The sequence below is a fragment of the Protopterus annectens genome, chromosome 11.part0 (assembly GCF_019279795.1).
Source record: "Protopterus annectens isolate FY-2018-M chromosome 11.part0, PAN1.0, whole genome shotgun sequence".
Lineage (NCBI taxonomy): Eukaryota > Metazoa > Chordata > Ceratodontiformes > Protopteridae > Protopterus > Protopterus annectens.
In genome coordinates, this window is record NC_056745.1 from 1,401,555,812 (window position 1) to 1,401,577,736 (window position 21,925).

Below are 21,925 nucleotides of genomic sequence, written 5' to 3' on the forward strand. Positions count from 1 at the left end.
GTCAGATCTGACCATAAACTAATCACCATGGAAATCCACATCTCACCCACACCCCCCGCAAAGGTAATCACCTTGAAAAACATCTCCAAAGCTGACTTTGGGCTCCTAAAAACAGAGGTGGCAAATTTCACGACACCCATGCCAATGGAAAATAGCTGCATGACTGCCAAATCATACACTAATGCGCTGTACAAACATGTACATAAATGCATGGAACTAGCCATACCCAACAGAACCAAGACGCTCTCCTCCAAAAAATGGAAGTCAATCTGGTGGTCCCCTGCCATTAATAAACTCTACACAGAAGGAAGAAACTACTGCAGAAAAAAGGTGAAGTCCCAAGACCAGAAAAACTCCCTTAATAGCCTTAAGAAAAAGTTGACATCCCTCATCAAATCCTCCAAAGCCAGCTATGAAGGCAGAATTGCGGCAGACACTAAAAACAATCACAAAGCCTTCCATAGTTATATCAAGAACCTCCAAGGCAATACCCAGATTTTCTCTGAGTTACTGCACAATGGTACCTCCTACAGTGAGCCAACAGATATTGCCAACATACTGGCTGACAGATTCAGTGGAAGCTTTACCCCTCTCTCCCCCTCAAAGGACCAATCACAATACGAGAAGAAGGCCAGGCACCCAGCATTACTGCAGCACAGGTTAAAGCTGCATTGTCCAAGGCCAAGAATACAGCTTCCATGGGACCTGATAATATCCCTGGCTGTGTTCTGTATGAACTACAAAGTGAACTGGCACCACATCTGTGTGTCCTGTTCAATCACAGCCTAACTTCAGGCTTTTTCCCTACTGAATGGCACACTGCTACAGTCATCCCTCTCCATAAAGGGGGAGCGACTACAGACCCTGGGAATTATTGCCGCATTAACCTGATGAGTCTGATATGTAAAGTTATGGAGTGCATCATCATGGACCTGATTAACAAAGATATAGAAAATCTCCAAGCTCTAGACCCCACACAGTTTGGCTTTGTGAAAGGGAGATCATGCTTGCTCAACCTGGTTGACTTCTTTGAGTCAGTCACCAGGGTTGTGGATGAAAGTAAGGCAGTGCATACAGCCTACCTCAAGCTGGCCAAGGCTTTTGATACCATTTTTCACTTGGGAATTATTGATAAAATCACCAAACTAGGCATCAACCCCTATATCACTAGGTGGGTTGCAAATTGGCTCACAGATAGAACCCACAGTGTGAAAGCAGTGGACTCCAAGTCAGACTGCCAACCAATCACGAGCGGAGTCCCACAGGGATCGGTCCTGGGTCCTCTTCTGTTCGACATCTACTTCTCAGAAGCCCAGGCCAACACAAAGAGACTCTGGCTGACCAAGTTCGCAGATGACTGCAAGCTAGGAGCCATTATTAATTCCACAAGTGATGCCGACATCCTACTGAGACCAATGACTGATGTTGAAACCATGGCCTTAAGCTTAATGCCAAAAAAATGCATTGTCATCCCCTATGGTAAAAACTCAGTTCCCACTAATTACCACATTGATGGGAGTCCACTGAACACTGAAGGCATTATAAGAGATCTGCGGATGCAGGTTGACGGTAACCTCTCCTTCAACCACCACATTGCCACTGTTGTCACAAAGTCCTTCTATGTGGCACATCTCATTATCAAGAATTTTGCATCCTGGAAGAAAGAGGTCATTGTCTCTCTCTACTCTTCCCTCATTAGACCAGTCATAGAGTATAATGCCCCATTTGGCATGTACCTCACTAGACACCTGCAACAGCTGGAGAGGCCACATAAGTCCCTCATGAAAAGGATCCTAGGCATTAAACACATGTCCTACATGGACAGACTCAAAAGAATCCATCTATTCTCTGTCTCATATCGCCTACTTAGAGACGATCTCTGCTTGACTTACAAAGCCATGTCTGACCCAACTCTGTTAGAAATGCTACATCTAAACAAATCCCAATCCCTCCACACCACATGCTCCAGAGACCTCAACCTCATTACCACAATCAATAGAACATACTGGAGGGTCAGGTTCCTCACCCAGAGACTGCCCATGCTCTGGAATAGACTTCCCACACATGTCAAGCAGAGCACCTCGCTGTCCCTCTTCAAGAGAAATCTTGATGAGTGGATGGGTAATAGAAAGTTCACTCCGGGGATCACTCCAAGGGCTCTACTTGAGAAAGGCACTGGGAACTAACATTGGGTGGCACAATGCCAGGGCACTTCTATGGGCTAGGCTTATAAAGGCTCCAGGGCTATTAGCCTAGTACACACCTATGAGCCTATGAACCTATAAAAAAGATTTCTTGTAGTGGAAAAAGCTGCTACCAAAGTAAATGTGGTTACAAGTAAGTAAGAGATGCTTAGTGCTTAATAACTAACTTTACAGGATACGTTGAGAGTGTTGTAACTCTCAACATCTCTTGATTTTACAAAAATCAAGAATGTAAAGTTTGGCAGTTTACATAAGAGAGGCATTGGGATAAGAAGTAACTGGAAGGGAGCCAATGGGGACAACAGGCAGATACTCACTCTGTGAAGTAGTTATATTAAATACCTGCCAAGATATATGTTTTCAGCAAATGACTGTGTAAAGAAATCTTTCGTAGCAATCCAAAGAAAGAGGATGATGGAGCCCTTCGACAAAATCTGTGGAGCATGAAGGTAGGCTGATAGTAGAGTTTATAAACAGGGAGGAGAAAGAAAAAGAGAAGGGCATGCCTAACAAATAGCATGTGAGGTTAACAATTCCTCAGCTCATCTTAAGGTCATCCTAGGTACCACTGGGGCACGTAGAGGAGGGTGGAAGACTTATTGTTGTTATGTATCATTGGGAGATTATTAAGGGGTTCTTGGTATGCAGCAGTGGACCTTTGCTTCACTTGTAGGAAAGGAGGATGACTGTGAGCATTGGCTGCAAGCCCTTCTGAGTGAAAAGGGAAGAGACTTGTTCAAGGGAATCTGCTCTCCCCATGTGGAGTTGACCCTGCTGGAAGAAAAAGAGGCTACAACAGTATCACTCCTTGGCAGAGCAGGAAATGGGGAGAGGAAAGAGACAAAAATAATTTATTTAATATTTGTTTACCAGGAAAGTCTGACTTGGAACAAAACCAATTTTCAGCAGAGGCCTGGGTAGAATTGCTCCAGGTGCATGTCTTTGTAACATGGGAGGAAACCGGAGCACTAGGAGGAATCCCAAACAGACACGGGCAGGACATGCAGACTCTGCACAGAAGACACCTCAGCCGAGAATTGAACTGGAGAATCTCTTGCTGTGAGGTGACAATGCCACCACTGCAGCACTGCGCCAATGGTTTTGAAAGGAACCAGAAGAAGAGTAATATGAATGGTATATTAATGATAATGGTTAGGGAAGAGATCAGATCATGGAAAGGGTCACAAACCAGAACTATATGCAGGTGAACAGCTGCAAGAGGGAGAGGGAAAAGAAAACAGAAGCAACAGAAAGAGACTGAAAAAAAAGTGTTAATTTTATGGTAGGTGGCACTGATGGGGGCTGGAGCTTGACTCAGAGGGAAGTATGCCGAGACAAGGAGTGCATTAGATCATGAAACAAGCCAGATGATCAAGACAGAGTAGAAACTAGACAAGCTGTGACTGAGCTCTTTGTGATTCAGAGAGCAGAGACAAGAGAAGGAGTGGGCTAGCAACAAAGTAACATGGTAGGAGGCAAGGGAGTAGAGAGGCAACAGATGGAGCTGGCTAGTAGGCCCTATAGAAACTGCTGGTCAATAGCAACAGGGCATATTTCTTCCCAATCTTCAAATTTGCCTACTGCTGAGCCTCTGGGAACTCATCTAACAAAAAGGATAAAGCCACAAATAGCAAAATGGGAGTTTGTAGATCTCATTTTGCTACTGAACCATCTGAGTGATGAAAAGGATCGGAAAAGCAGAAAATGAAAAGATAGAATTGTGTGACAGAGAAAGAAGCACCATCTGAGTGATGAAAAGGATCAGAAAAGCAGAAAATGAAAAGACAGACCCCGGGATTCATGAAGCTTGTGCCAGGCACAGGCGTAGCATCAGCATTCCAACACCAAATATGACCGGCAAGCGATCCAGGTACGAGCTGTTCCCACGTGCACTACCTGTGTACGCTACGCCCGCACAGCTCCTGGGCCCTGTATGCTAATTACCCCATTTGCAACAGTGTAGCATGCAAATGAAACTATGTAGCGATCCAGGAAGTGGTGCAGGCTTGGTGTAAGCATGCAAAAATGTAAACCATAAAAAATGGTTTACATTTTTGCAAACATAAAATCGGAGCCATGACAGCCAACCAAACACATGTATTATATTGTTAATATATGCCAATGTCTAAATATGTAGCCATTGGCATACAAAATGTACAAAATATAAAATGAACATTTAATATTTATATTCGCACTATCGCGAAGTGGAAGCACAGGGTAGCGGCACGTAAATGGGATCACAAGGAAAATAGAAAAATATAGAATAAAATTGCAATGTAACACGTCATGATTTCCCCATAATATTGAATGGCAGGCATGCTACACCAAACCACGGCGCAAGGGTTGCTAAGGGGCTGTGACAGTGTTATACATGGTAGCTAGGAATTAGTAGGCAATGCTGTGCAAATGAGAGGAGTAATAGTGAATCACAGATTCTCCACTGGTGTAAGGATGCATCTCACAGCGTAGCGTTATAACACCAAGGTGTGCCCTTGAGATAAAGATGACATCAAGAGAGGGGTGTGTCACCTTTGCTGTAAGCACATTGGAGCATTGCTAATCCAGTTTGCCCATGTGTTGAACTGGCTATAGCTTTGCTTAGCTGAGAGTACACAAGGTGACCGAGAATGCATGTGAACGGAGATGAAAACGCGCTTAAACCCGGTAAACGGGACTGCACGGTGTGCACTGGAGCTGAAACAGGAAGGATATAGGAAAGAAATAAGGAAATGCTGCAGCAGGGAATTTGGAGTACAAATGACTAATTAACACCTAGGAACCTACAGTGGGCCATTGACAACAGCTTACAAGGCTGCAAGCAGCTACCTGCAGAACAGAAAAGGGGAGGGGCTGCACTGTAAAGAAAACAGTAGTGTCACAGCAGAACAAAGCAGATTTGCAGTATATCAGCTGCAAGACACATTTTGCAACTCATGACTGGGTAGGGAAAGTACAAAACAAGAAAGACGGCAGTTGGATGCATGCCTGATAATGGGAGAGGATCCAGGTTTAAAAGTGAATTAAAGGGCAACAGATTAATCAAGGCAGGCAAGCATAACTCCACACTAAAGGCCCCACACTTGCAGTACTCACTGTAAAACCCATAATTAAGATACGCTGCAGCTGGAATTGCTGATACACACCCAATGACATCAGCAGCATCCATAGCAAAATAGTATAAAGTGTGAAAGCACCTCACACACAATTGTGTATTCCCATACACTCTGCACCATTGGTGTATACAGATGGGGAACTTTTAGTATGTACATGTTAGGGGCTGCCATAGCTTTGATCCACCAGCATGTGTTGGAGACTGAAGGTGGTGTGGTGGATGATGCACACAACCACCTCGGGCACCAGAAGAGGAGAAGAGTGTTCAGACCCAGGGTAACCTACCAGGGGCTACACGATCTGGAGATAGTACAGCATTACAGGGTAGACAGGGACACCCTACAGCAACTTGTGGAGCTGTGCCGGCCACGCCTCAGAGCCAGAACAGAGGGGAACCCATCCCAGTGGATACGAAGCTATGTGTAAGCCTGAGAATACTAGCTACAGGTACCTTTCAAAGGCCAACTGGGGATATCATGGGGATCTCACAGGCATCAGCATCCAGGGTACTTCACCAGTTCCTGGATGCCATATTACCTAATGCCAATGAGCACATATACTTCCCCCAAATGCAGGAGGAGTTGGCCAGCAATATGCGTCTCTTCCACTGTGTGGCAGAATACCCGGAGGTAATGGGTGCAATAGACTGCACACACATACACATCAAGTCACCACCCGGTGAGCAGGGTAGGTGCTACATAAACTGCAAGGGATACCCCTCCATCAACTGCCAGGTCATGTGCAATGCCCAGGGCATTATCATGGATGTGTGTGCTGGCAGCCCTGGAAGCTATCACGACTCCCACATCTGGCATGCCTCACAGCTGTATCAGGTATTTGCTAGGAGGGACATCCCATATGGCCACCTGGTGGGGGATGCTGACTATGCAGTGGAACCGTGGAAGATGACTCCCATCAGAAATGCGCACACACCCATGCAGGAATGCCATAATGAGGCACACGCACAAACCAGAATCATCATAGAGCATGTGTTTGGTATGTTTAAATCATGGTTCCATTGCTTGCACATATCTGGTGGAGCCTTGCAGTACTCTCCAAGCACGTGTGCCCATATCTTCATAGTATGTGCCATGCTACACAATATGATCCTGTGGAAACAGCTGCAGCAGTGACAGAATGGTGAAGGCCCTCACAGCCCTCCATCATTGCCAAGGGCCCCACAGGCACAGAGGTACTCAAACCATGAACACCCTTAGCCATCCCCAGTAGGCAGACGGAGGTGTGCCCAGTATGCTCATGCCTTGGCAAGGAGGGAATGTATAGCACACACACTGACAGTGTAGGCACCTAGGGAATGACACCTTTCTCCACCTGCACACACAGTAAAAATGGATGGCACACACATAAGACTACTTTTAAATTGTCATGTATAGGCAGTCTACTGTGTGCATCCAACATAGGCAGCCCTCAACTATTGCACGCACAACTGCTATTGGCACAAGGTAAGTCAACACCTGAACAGTAAATTAAGCTATCAGCATGTGCTAATACTGTATGTATAGTTTCATAGGTTCATAGGTTGGTACTTGGCTAACTGCCTGAGGGCATTCATAAGCCTCGCCAAAATGTTTCAGCTTTTGCCACCCCATTTATTCATTAACTGTCCCTCTGTGGAGCAAAGCCAATGGCGGGATTCCTGGGATGTATCTACTGTTCCCCATCCACTCTTCAAGGTTTCTCTTGAAGAGTGTTAGTGAGGGGCTCTGTATAATGTAATTAAAGATGTTGTTCCAAAGTATGGGGAGTTTCTGTGACAGGAATCTGTCCCTCCAACATCTTCCAGGTATTGTTGTAGCAAGGTTCAGCTCATTACAGCGTGTGGCTCATTGTGACATGGATTCCCATAGGTGGAGCATATCCATTAAGCCTGAGTTCAACATGGCTTTGTTGGCCAGCAGAGATCATCTCTGAGTAAACAAGATGCCACTGAGTAAAGTTGGAGTTTATTCAGTCTGGCTGCATAGGACATATGTTTGAGGCCAGTAATCCTCTTGGCGAGGTACATTCGTGGACCTTCCAGCTGTTGGATGTGTCTTCAGGGGCACATCCAAAATGGGTTATTATACTCTATGATGTGACTGATGAGTGATGAGTAAAGGGGCACTATACCCTCAGTATGTCTAGATGCAAACCCTTTAGTAATCAGATGGCCTACACAGAAGGATGTCCTAACTACTTTGGAGATATGATTGTCAAAGGAGAGATCAGTATCTACCTTAGACACCAAATACCCTATTACCTCATCTGTATTAAAGTGGCTGCCACTAATGTGTTAATATGTGGGTGCTTAATATTCCACAATGGAAGGACCATGCAGTATGTGGCACTTAGTTGGAGGCCATGACTTTGACACCCTGTGTTGGTCTCTGTGAGGTCCCTTGAATGATGTCTGTGTCAGCTGGACTGTCAAGTATGGCTCCCAGTTTGCAGTCATTGCCAAACATGGTCTGCCGTAGTCCACTTGTGTTTGCCTGTACCTCTGAGAAGTATATGCCAAACAGTAGGGGTCCCAGGACTGAGTCCTGTGGGACACCAGTCATGAATGGTTACGAGCTGAACCTGGAGACTGCTAGTTGTACCATGTGGGTTCTGTGTGTAAGCCCGTTGGCAACCCATCCTGTGATGTATGGGTGTATGTACAGGCTGGTGAGTTTATCAATAATACCTGGGTGGGGAATGGTGTCAAAAGCCTTGGCAAAGTCCAGGTGGTATGTGTGAACCACCTCTCCCCTCATCTAATGTCTTGGTGACTGTCTGTAAGACGTCAAACAGGTTCAGTAGGCATGAACTGCATTCAACCAAGCTGACCTGGGTTGGGCCAAGTGTTTGAAGGTTACCAATGTCTTTGTTAATGAGTGCCATGAGGATGCACTCCATGGCTTTGCAGGCCAGGCTAGTCAGGCTTATGGGGTGGTAGTTACCATGGTCAGTTGTGTTTCCACCTTGGTGGAGTGGAATAACCGTTGCCACTCGCCATTGTATGGGCATGTAGCCTGTGGAGAGGCTGAGGTTGAAAAGCTTAATTAGGTGGGGGGTCAGTTTGTCTTGTAGTGTTTGCAAGATGCAGTCTGGGACACCATCTGCTTCCACTGACACAGTGTATTGCTGTTAGAGAGGGCCATTTCCACCTGTGTGTCTCTGATGTCTGGGATACTGTACTTTTTGGGTATTGTTGTGGGCTCTTTAGGGGGTGAAATTTGCACTGAATGTATCTGCAAGGATGTTGGTGATATCAGTAGGGTCAGTATATTTTGTGCTATATTGCACCGGCACAGTGCAAATCTGTGTGTTACCACTTAGATCCTTGACATAACCAAAGAAGGCTTTGTGGTTATCTTTCGAATCCTTGCCTATTTTCCTGTTGCTGTTAGCCTTGAATGATTTCATGAGGGACCTACGTTTCTTACTAACACTGGTCACGGATGTCTGCCCTTCTTGGGATTTGCTGTTTTTCTGGACTACTGTCCTACTTCTGTTGTATAGCCTGTTTATTGCAGGGGTCCGCCAGACTGGTGTCCTTGTCTAGGAGGAGCGAGTCTTGGTTTACCAGTGATGGCATGATCCATACATCCTTGTAGGTGCATATATAGTGCATTTGTAAATCTTTCTGTATCTTGAGCAATGTTTTCCCTTAGTGTGGGGGCTGCAAAACCCCCCACCCCTGTCTCTAGTGTGAATTTAGCTGTAGAAAAGGTATACACTGTGGTTTCTGTGGGTGGGGGAGATGGTTGGGTGTGGAAACAGTGAATAGCTCATGATCAGATCTAACCAGTGACTGGTTTACCTCTGCTGTGGTGCACCTGTCACCCATGTTGGTGATTACCACTTCTAGTATGTTTCCACCCCTCATTAGGGTGTTTACCATCTGATACAGGGCATATGAGGTGATAAATTCCAGGAAGTGCTGGGCCTGGAACTGAGTACTTGAGTAAGTTTCCCAGTTAATGGTAGGGTAGTTGACATTGACCAATACCAGGGTGTGCGGTAGGACTGTCATGTTTTCCACTGTCTCCAGGTAGGTGGAGTGGTGGTTCTGGGTCATGGAGGGTGATATGTAGCAGGCCACAGCTTGCATTGCAGTTGTGGCTGATTTTAGCTGCACATGGATGATCTCAGAGATATCATGCTACCCCACTAACCTGGAGGTGTAGGTATCCCTGATGAATATGGATACACCCTCTCCATGTCTGTGTCAGTCCATGTTCTGTGGCCGAAATGTGTGGTATGGGTTGTAGTCTGGTAGTGCTGGTGAGCTCTCAGGAGCCTTAAAACAGGTCTCAGTTACTGCACAGATGTTGACGTTGCCCATACTGAGGAGTGCTGTGAGTGAGTGCATGTTGTGATCACAGCCCCTGGTGTTGAGTAGCATAACCCTCATTGGTTCTGCTATTGTGCTGTTTACAGAGGTGGGATTCACCTTTGAGACTTTCCTAAAAAAGGCACCATAGGGGTGCCAATAGCTTTGGCCAGTATTCTAAAGCCTAAGGATGACACATAAGCCAGTATGGTAGTGTTGCATGCATGTTTCCCATCTGTGCTTGTTTCTCATCTTTCCTGTAGGTAACCTACTGGTAAGCAATAGAAAGCCTTAAACTTATACAAGTCTTCTAGCTTCCAAGATAGGCTTTTGGAGTGATTAAGTATCAGTGTTGTGTATGTTCTTGCTGTACTTAACTGTTTTCTGACTACATGGTGGTTTTTCACTGTATATTGTGATCTGAAAGCTCTGTTTATTTACATATTATGGCTATGGTGGCCTGCACTTTAGAGGTTCACAGATAGGTAGTAGGCTATCTGCCCAAGGGCAATTAGAAGCATAGCTACAGTGTGTTGGCTTTCTCTGCACCATTGATGACGTAACTGAGCCTCTGTCAAGCATAGCCAATAAAGTGATTCCAGGCAGAGTTGCTGGAAGCTGTTGAAGACTGGGGTGGTGGAGGGTGATAGGGGCACTTAGTGATCTAAAGAGGGCATGTTAACATGAAAAATCAACACCATTAAATTTCCCCAACAGGTCTTGCAGCTATAAAACTGGAGGGGCTCCCCCACCCCCTGGCTGTATGGTTCTGGGACACATGATCCCAGGAGTGTATATTCTGTTACCCATTCACAAATCAAGGTTTCCCTTGAAGTGTGTCAGTGAGGGGCTATGCCTAATGTAGTTAGAAATGTAATTTATAGTCTCTCATTTCATTTGTTATATATTTTTATTTCAAGAGTAAGTGAAGCTCAGTGGGTTTGGGTACCTCTGCCCTTTGCTTAGCCTAGATTGCACATAGAAATCATCGAAATAGGAAATAGGTGGAAGCAACATTAATGTCAATAGTGTAATGGTTACAGCATTTGCATAGTATCTGTGCATTCGAGGTTTAAATCCCAATAAAGCCAGGGATGTTTATCATGTTAAAAAGTATACCTTAACCACAGCTTGCATATTTAGGTAGTATTCGTCAGTATAATAAACATTTGCAACAACCATATAAACCCATGTGTGCTGGAGAGTAAAGTCAACAGAGAATGTAATGCTATGTAAGCACATAGTGAGATGTTACTTCACTGAAATGTATGCATCCTGAGTAGTTAGCAGACGTGGCCGTGTTTGCACGCACAGGTTATACATTTTAAACTTTGTTTAACTGTTTAATTGCTGCTTTAATGTCACACAAACACTTTTAAACATGCTTACAACTGCTTAAATGAGCCTTATTCTGGAGTAAAAAACATTTCTAAAGCATCGCAGGTGTTGAACCCTGGACCATGCACACTATAGTTATGGGACTTACCACTAAGGCATCTGAGCTGTATGCATGTTTCATGGTCTTTAGACTACACCTTATACTATAGGCATTCCACAGTACTGACCAAAAATGGAATAGTCACTTTGTGTACATCCAACACCCTAGCCCAAAGGTTCCTAGAATTTATAAACTCAAATGCTATGGAACAACTTGTTACCACTCCCACAAGAGGGGAAAACATACTGGACCTGATCATCACCAACATGGGGACTCTATGCTCCAGACCAGAAGTGTATCCCTCACTGGTAAGATCAGACCATAAACTAATCTCACTGGATATTCACATCCCGACCCCACCCCATGCCCAGAAAACCACAGTGAAAAACTTCTCTAAAGCAAATTTCACACTCCTCAAAACCAAGGTGGAATCCTTCAAAGCCGCCGGGCCTCTGGATAATACGGCCCAGACCACAAAATCCTTTATAAACGCATTCTATGAACACCTTCAGGAATGCATGGATCATGCAATCCCAAATAAAACCAAGACCCAATCCTCCAAGGGCAGACGTCCTGTCTGGTGGACCCCAGCCATAAACAAACTATACAATAGAAGGAGGAAGCTACTACATGACAGAGCAAAATCCCAAAAAGGGAAGGCATCTCTGATCAGTATTAGCAAAAAACTACGGGCACTCATAAAATCGTCTAAGGCCAGCTTCAAGAGAAAAATTGCACAGGACACTAAGGATAATCACAAGGCTTTCTTTAGATATGTTAGGAACCTGGGTGGGAATTCCCAGATATGCTCAGAATTAGTCCAAAATGACAAAAAATACACCGAACCCACAGACATTGCCAACATCCTAGCTGACAGGTTCAGGGCAAACTTCTCCCCCCCCCTCCCCACCAAAAGGGCTAATATCTATCCCAGCAGAGTGCTGCCCCCCTGACATCTCAGATGCTCAGGTAAGAGCTGCCCTCTCCAAAGCAAGAAACACAGCATCAATGGGACCAGACGGTGTCCCAGGCTGCGTCCTACATGAACTCCAAGAAGAGCTAAACCCAAACCTAAAACTACTGTTCAATCTCAGCCTTACTACAGGATATGTGCCCAAAGAGTGGCGTACAGCAACAGTGGTCCCTCTCCACAAAGGTGGTGCCTCAACGGATCCTGAAACTATCACCCCATAAGTCTCACTAGCTTGGTCTGCAAAGCTATGGAAAGGATCATCATGGACCTTATAAATAAAGATATTGGGGACCTACAGACACTGGATCCTACCCAGTTTGGCTTTGTTAAGGGCAGATCCTGCCTCTTAAACCTGGTCAATTTCTTTGAAACAGTCACCAAGGCCATTGACAAGGGAAGGTGGTCCACACAGCCTACCTGGACCTCGCAAAAGCCTTCGATACAATACCCCACTCGGGCATTATAGATAAGCTCACCAGCTTAAATATAAACCCCTATGTCACTAGATGGGTTGCAAACTGGCTCAAGGACAGAACCCACATGGTTAGAATAGCTGGAGCCATGTCAGACTCCAAACCAGTTACAAGTGGCATCCCACAAGGCTCAGTCTTGGGACCTCTCTTGTTCAGTATATATTTCTCGGAGGTACAGGCCAACATGGAAGGATTGTGGCTGAACAAGTTCGCAGATGACTGCAAACTGGGCACCATAATAGACTCTCCAGCTGACATAAGCATCCTCCAAAAGGGCCTCATAGAAACAGACAACTGGTGCCAGAGCCATGGCCTCAAGCTAAACGCCAAAGTGTATAGTCATCCCTTTGGCAAAAACAAAGTGCCCACAAATTACCACATAGGTGGTAATCGATTAAGTACAGAAGACGTAATTAGGGACCTGGGGACCCAAGTTGATAGCAATCTCTCATTTGACAAACCACGTGGCCAAAGTGGTTAGAAAACATTTTATATAGCCCACCTAATCATGAAGGGATTCACATCTAGATCAGGGAGGTCATCGTGCCTCTTTACTCATCCCTCATCGCCCATAATTGAGTACAATGCCCCTTTGGGATGTACCTTACCAGACACCTGCAGCAACTGGAAAGACCCCAAAAGTACCTCACCAAGAGGATCAAGGGGCTCAAACAGATGCCGTATGCTGCCGTTAAAGAAACTCCAGCTCTACTCAGTGGCATACCGCCTGCTCAGAGGCGATCTGTGCCTGACGTAAAGCCATGTCCAACCCGAATTAATGGACATGCTGCACCTCAGAAAATCCAATCCCATCGAGCTATGCGCTCGAGGGACTTAAACCTCAGCACTGAAATAAATAGGACATGCTGAGGGACAGATTCATAACCCAGAGGCTCCCTTCACTCTGGAATAAAATCCCAGTCCAGGTTAGGCAGAGTCCTCATTGACTCTCTTCAAGAGGAATCTTGATGAGAGGATGGGAGATCGTAGGTTTACCCTGGGTATCACTTCTGTGTCACTGTTAGACAGAAGCACAGTATACTAACCTCGAAAAAGGGCATAGCAAAATTAATTTAAAATGGGTGGCGAAAGCCATACACACTCTGGCTAGGCTTATAAATGCCCTAGGGCAGATAGCCTAGTATGAACCTATGAACCTATATGTACAGTACATTGTAATGTACTGTAGTTTGTGAATCAACATATACAAGTCTACAAATGTATAACTGTTACAAATAAATACTAAATATATATATATATATATATATATATATATATATATATATATATATAGCAGTGATGTCTGCGCATAGATATAAATATATATATATATATATATATATATATATATATATATATATATATATATATATATATATATACACATACAGTTACATCTATAGCCATATATATAACCATCTATGAACGCACTTTGTGACACAGAAGCTATCCAAAGGAATTGAAGTGTACACAAAACACATGCAGTTCTGGTATTATAACTATTAATATTAACCTAATTCATCATAGAAGGGATGGTTGTTGTGTATGTGGAGATTGTGGTGGGGGAGGAATGATGGGTAATGAAATCATGCATCAAGGAGAGCCTGGGTTGGATGTTCAATAAGTGTACTGGAGGGTTATACATGGAGTATGGGAACAATATAAAAAGGACACAAACCAAGAACCATTCTCATCCATAATACACCCTGTCATGTCACATTGCAACACCTAATTCCACAAACATATGAACATTAACATGTATCATACATATGTACACCAACTGACTGTCACATTTGTTTTCAGTAGTGAGGAATGCCTGTAGTAAAAGGTATATTCTAAACACCATAACATTTGTACATATCTCAGATGCCTTAGTGGTAAAGTCAGTGACTGTGGTGTTCATGGTCCCAGATTCAAGACCTGCAAGGGCTGTTAATTTATTTTGAGGGCCAGAATAAGGGCTGTTGGATGCAGGTGGATTAAAGCACTTTTAAGCAGTTGTAAGCGGGTTTGCGTGGGTTTCCTCGACGGTAAGCGGCACTTAAACACGGTTAAATGGATAAGGGCTTCACAGGTTTAACCTTTGCTTAATATTGTGCAGTCCACGGGCAAACCTGCTTACAACCGCTTAAATGTGCGTTATTCACATTTTCCCTACCAGTGCCTACTCTGAGAGGTAAAATAATAACCTCTTCCAGGATGAGAACCCACAACCATGTACACCATTCTCAGAGTAACCTACTACTAAGCTACCTGAGATGTACCTATGCCAGTTGTGTATTCAGACAGGTTAAAACACAAAAGGGAGGATTATGTGGAAATAGGACAAACCGCCATGTACCCAATGAAAGGTTTATGCTCTATATAGATAAATATATATATATATGTGTGTGTGTGTGTGTATATATATATATATATATATATGTGTGTGTATATATATATATATATATATATATATTACATAGATACATGTCGATATATAGAGATATACATATATATGTAGATATATAGATAGGTTAAAAACATCTACACATCTATGGAGGTACAGATAAATGTATGCAATAATATATATTATATATCTATATCTATATACATATATATATATATATATATATATATATATATATATATATAGATAGATATATATATATATATATATATATACATACATACATACATTTGTGTATACAGCATCTGAAGTGTTCATATCTGAGTATAACATGAACCATAGCAATCACGCATTCTGCCCCCCCTCCAAAACAATATGAACATAACATATGAAGAGTATACACTATTACAAATATGTTCTATGAACACAGTCACCAACACAACTACAATGACTGCAAATATCCATGACAAAAATACACAGACAGCTTTCATTTAGCAAAACTTTATTACATTCCGATGTATTGCCAAAAGGATTCAAGGACTAACAGTACCTGCATGCTATACAGGAAGCATTTAACAGTGCCTTAATGAATCAGCCTGCAATTACCATAGTATTAGTCCACTAAGGGATAGGTGTTCACATAGGGAAAGAACCCCCACACACATATAGAACATGTATAAAAGCGGTTCCTACACACCTGCATCTGCTATGTACACCCACCAACATCTCCCCCACACCCAAACTAATTGCAACAATACATACTGTCATACCATAACCAATTATTCACCCATTGTATGACATCTGCTGAAACCTTAACATACCTGGACACAGACACACTAACATAGCCCTATGTGAATAGTTGCTGTTATACAATGGAACAGCTGCTGATGTTAGAGGGTTTGTTTGAACTAATACCATTTCAGAGGGTTGAATAGTAATTATACCAGGAAGTGTTACCGATTACTGATTATCAGCACAGTATGATACACATTAACACCAAACTAAAGATGTCTGGTAAGCACACTGTAAACCCCCTAACATTATATGCATAGCCATGCAGCCTTGAGCTGGTCAAACATCCTGGCCAGACTGAAACATATGCAGAAGTATTAGGTACAGACAAACCCTGCACAAGTAGCAATGTTCAGAAATATAACAGCAGTACTCACATTTAGACCAAATCCTCTAGGCATTACATACAATATATTAGTGTTTTTCTCCATACACCTGCTGTAATAGATTTCAAACAACACTTCCAGGCTGTCTTCCTCACAAGTAAGGCAAAGGGACAACTCCCAAGTGGAGTACTCAATTATACTCCACTGTTGCCATGGTATTGGCTAAGGCAGTAGCTGCACAACTGATGTGCATGTAATTAACTACTTAGGAACACCAATTGGTTATCAGGATAGCACATGTTACTGATCTCTAACTATAAAAGGATGCATTGTCACACATTCAAACCACCTGTATCTACCTGTAGAACAGTACAAAATACTGAAACACAAACCAAAAACAAGTAATATACCAGTCAATGTTGTGTCTTTTAGAAACTTTTCCCGGTTAGAAGTCATACAAGCGGAACTCCTGGTCGCTAATGATTGGCAGTAGATTTTACATGCCGAGTTGCGGCCCCTGGCGCTGACAGCTAGCGAAGAGTCGCTAGGTCGCACATGGAACTCTGGTCCGCTAATACTGGCAGTAGATTTTTTGCTACGCCGAGTTGCCGCCCTGACGCACAACCTTCAAATTCCTAAGGTACGCCCATTCACGCATGTCTCCACACAGAAGACGCTGTAGCTGAGAATCGAACAGGACAACGTCTTACTGGGAGGCAACAAGGCTACCGCATACCAGTCAATAACACCTCCAATTACTAAGAAGGTATGTATAACATTTAGTATATCTGTGTATGTAGAACCTGTTCTGTAAGAATTACAGTGTAATCAATGCATATAGTGGAAATAGCTATATTGTAGCGATGTATTGTTGAGCAGTAGTAATGCTTGTAGTATTCTATGTGTGTGCTGCTGTAGGTCAAAAGGCAAACTCCTCATACACCACAAGGGACGATATATATGGGCTTGGAACTCACCAGTTCTCTTCCAGCCACTGTCAGTGTCAGGGTTCGTCCAACAAGTATGTGCTATAACAGGGGATAGTATATGTCGATATATTGTAACAGTAGACATATGTATGGGTGTATAAGCAAGATGAACATGTCAAAGGTGGGCTTACTGTGCAAATATGGTTTGCATTGTGGGATATTGTGGCAATAATTGTGTAATGTACAGTATTTTAGGCAGATCTGTATTCCATTTTACATAGCATTTCTGTTATGTTATGCAAACATTAGTTATGTCTATTGGCAATTACAATACTCAATAACAGGATGCATATGACTTGTATTCATCTGACAGTTTAGCAGCATGATAGCAAAGATAATTGGAAGAGCTAGGTAACTGTTCATGCACATAACACATGTAATATCCACCTCTCTAGTATCATTTGCAAGCAATAACAGCTGTGCATGTGTACATGTTATGCAAATGTGTAGTGACCCTTGTTACAGGGCTGGGCCAAATGGCTATGTGCACACCTACATAGAGTGGATATTGAAAGCAGAGACACACTGGTTGAACTTTCAGGTTTGTGTAGCCTAACCTCTCATTGCCAACCTAACAGCCGCTTGCACATACTGTATGTAAGGCAGTGCACAGCACTGGTAATGAAACAGGTTGCATATCATCTTTACCACCAGTGTGATATCTGCAGTAGGACTGTAAGATGTAGGAGACTGCTGCCCATGTGTAATAACTGCTTCATAGGCGATGGCTTACACTATCTGATTATATCCTAATCATGTTGATAGTGGCAGCAGAGTCTATTGATACTTGACTCTGTTTGGGGAGTGGGTGTCTGTGCCCAACAGAGCTCAGGTTCTGGTGGATATGTGAGTATATACCCAGGAAAGGATACAGACCTGTTTACACTTGCATCATCTGTAATCAACTATCAGGATGTGATGTGCTCCACAGAGGAGGATTACTGCTAAAGGTAGCTACTATGTTTCTGTAATCACCAGTGTTGTCACGTACATAACACATATATTTACTTGTGACCATCACTGTCTAGAACATCTTCATAAGCAATAAGTAAACTAAATGCAGTACTTGGTACTTGTAGTACTGACTGCTCATACAGGCATGACTACTAGTCAGCTACTGGTGTTTACTAATGTCAGCTTTGTGTATGTGGCCATCCTGGGGGAATGTAATCTCTATGCCATGTACACTGCCAAACCCACCTAACACCACACCCCACACATTGCCTGGGATGCAGCTACAGGGGTAAGCTGGAAGGCAGTCCAATCTACAGCCATGACTGGACTGGACAGTCATGAGGTGTAGGTTAACACATACATCACATCATCACAACCAACACATACCCTTACCAGAACACTGTAAGGACACCCACACATACTACTAGAAATCACACACATTCACAGAGGCTTCTAAGTATCTGGCCAAGCAAGTGACCTCCCAAGCTGGAATAGACAGGCAACAAAATACAGAAACTGTATGACATAGTTTGCATAATTGTGCCACACCTCAGGACACGTGGCCAGAAACATGCCCAACAGTACTCATTTGTGAATGCAAACTCTAGCACTATGTTACACACCAAGCTATACAGGGGAAAACATACTGTCAGCTGCCTGTCTGCCATGATTAGCCACATACTCATACACTCAGACCACCTTTTGAACTATACACATGGCCCTGGCATATTCCATGTTGTTGTGCAGGACCTGTGATGCAGTAGCCTGGACTGCATGGAAACACACATGTAGGAACTGTCAGGTCTTGTAGCCCATGCAGGTATGTCCCAAGGCCTGGGTAGCATTCTGCCATTGGCCAGAATGATACTGCAGTACAGGGACAAAAGGATTGTATTCCACAATTGTCTAATGTACTGGTGCAATTCAAAGGGTATCCAGTATCTCTGCCTGGGATAACATGGTTGACAGACCATGATGCTTTGCCAGACAGGGCCTGCACCTGTCACCCCTGGGAATCTGAATACTGGCTAGGACTCATGCTTCCCCTATAGTGCCTTCATCATGCAAAGTTCAAGTGAAAGTCCACTGCTGTAACAGGGACAGCCAAGCAATAAACTGTGGGTCTCGCTACTCAATGATACATTTCAGAAACTCAGTATGGACTCACTTATGTCACTCATTAACATGAAGAACATATCTGTGCAGTGACTGAGATATGGTTCAATGCTCTGGAGAGCACACCTGCATGACCATGTTATAACACATACCTCACCTCTTGCCCATTATCCTTTATTGGAACACACAGGACACAAGTGTGTCCATATACCTGAAGGATATGTACACCTCCACACTAGTTGCACTTGCATAACTTCAGATGCATTATGCTGAGCAACTACCTTTGTGCCAAAGTGGAATCCAAATTGCACCTTGCGACAGATCACCCACCATGCCTCAGAATTCCCAACTGTCATATTGTGCTGTAATGGGGAATATTAGGTTTGAGACAGAAAACCATAATAATGGCTACTCTAAACTATTCCATTATGAACTGGGAAGACTTCTCATGTACCAACACCTGCACTCAATGCATGTTGGAGTTCATCAACCCCAATAACCTGGATCACCATAGTCACACAAACAGGGCTAACAGTATGCTACACTTAGTCTCCAAAGCCAATGTTATTCTTCTTAAGAGCGAAGTGATGACTGTCATGGCACCCATGCAGATGGACAATGCATGTGCAAATGCTGAATCCTATAGAAATGAACTTTAAGCACTCACATAAGTGTAGTGATTGTGCCATTGAAACAGAACCAAGGTTCAACCAAACACAAACAAGAAGGCAAACTGGTGGTACCCTGCCTTAAACTGTACCACAGAAGGTAGTAACTGTTGCAAGAGTGAATACACATGAGTGGAGGTGATCCCTGGTCAGCCTCAGTAAGATGCAGATACAACATATAAAACAACACAAAGCTGGTGTGAAACTAATCAGCCACATATTATGAGGCCAACCACAGAGCATTCTATAGCTGAGTCATGAATCGTAATGGCAACAACAAGACCTGCCGTGCTTCACAGCACTATGGCATGAGAGGTACTGCACCTACAGAAATAGCACCTGTTCATCCAGATAGGGTCTTGGAGAACCTAAACCCACACTCACCTCCCCCCCAACAGGTACACATATTTATATATCCATGTACACTACAGAGCCCCTGTAATAACAACTATGCAGGTACAAGCTGCACTCTCTAAAGCCAATACATACAGCTTTCATGGGACCTGTCAACATCTCAAGGTGTATCCTACAGAAATGTCAGAACAATTTGCTCTCCACATATACATCATGTTCAATCATAGCTTCATGTCAGACTGTGTACACACTGAATGGTGCACAGCAACAGTTATCATACCCCACAAAGGGGGAGACATCACTGATAATGGAAAATAGTGCACTACTACCCTGCTGAGTCTGGTCTGTACGGCCATGAACCATGATCAACTTATTTGATGTAGTCAGTACAGATGTAGATGACAGTAAGGTTGATTCACACAGCATATCATGACCTTGCCAGGTCTTAGGACACCATCACCCATACTGTGTTCCAGCTACACTCAGTAAACTAGGTGTATATTCCTATGTCACAGGAGTGGTTGGCAACTGAACTGCTGGCAGAACCAGCACTACAGAAGGTGTCTGACTAATACACGCACATCAAACCAGTTCCAGCTACAGTAATACAGGGTTAATTCCTGGTACTCCCCCTCTTTGTTATCTATACCACACAGACTAACACAGAAGGCATCTGCCTATTGATGTTTGCAAATGACTATGAACTAGGAGCAATAGTCAACTCAATGTGTGCTGCGTTCAACATACAGAAGGGCCTTAGTGTGTCAGATGTGTGGTGTGTGACATATGGCTACAGTCTGACAGCTAAGTATTGCATTGTCATCCCCTATATTAAAAGCCCTGCACCTATGAACTACCACCTAGGCAGCGGTCAACATAATGGAAACTGTGTGTGTATGGGATGCAGCTGGACAGTAGTCTTTCCTTTGATAGTTACTTCACCACACCAGTCAGGTAGTCATATGTGGCACCCCTAATCATGACGGGGTGCCATCCATGAATATAGAGATCATTGTTCAGCCATACTCAACACTCAAGTGACTCATAATAGATCACATATCTCCTTTAAGGGTTATTGGCCATGTTCAGATGGCCTACACTGGCCTTCCCAATCCCTAGCTCCACTATGTAGCATGATGCCTACCCTGAATAAAGCCATGTCCAACCCAGAGATGTTGGACATGCTACACTTACACACCCTGATTTCAAATAAATACATACTTCATGGACATCCACCTTTCTAGTACAAGGATCACAACATGCCTGACAATCTCTGTCCCATACACTTTACATACTCATGCCATACTATGCATCCCTGTCCAGCGAAGTTGCACATTGCCCCTCTTTGTGACAAGATGTGATGACTGCATGGCAAATATATCAGTAACCCTGTGGATCAGTTCTGTGGCACTGCTTGAACTGGCCACTGAAACTTACCTGTCTGTTTGCTACAGCTAGGTAACCTTTCAGCCTAGGCTCATAAATAGCTCAGGGCATATAGCCTACTAGTTCACTATGACCATACATGCTATAGTTGATATCCAACCCTGAAAATACCATCAAACTAGCCATTGTCCCATGTGTTTCACATGTGCAACACGGGTAATACATGGCAGGATGCTAAACAGCTGTACAGTGCCATGTAGATGTATATGTATATCATACATGTAAAACTTTCTGTGAGCAAATCTGCAGGGTCACAGGTCATGTAACTTAAGGCTGTGTATGACTATATATGTGACATATACACAGCATTAAGGTCTATTGCATTAATGTGAACACATCCAGGCATGTGCTGATAGGTAAAGACACCAGTACAG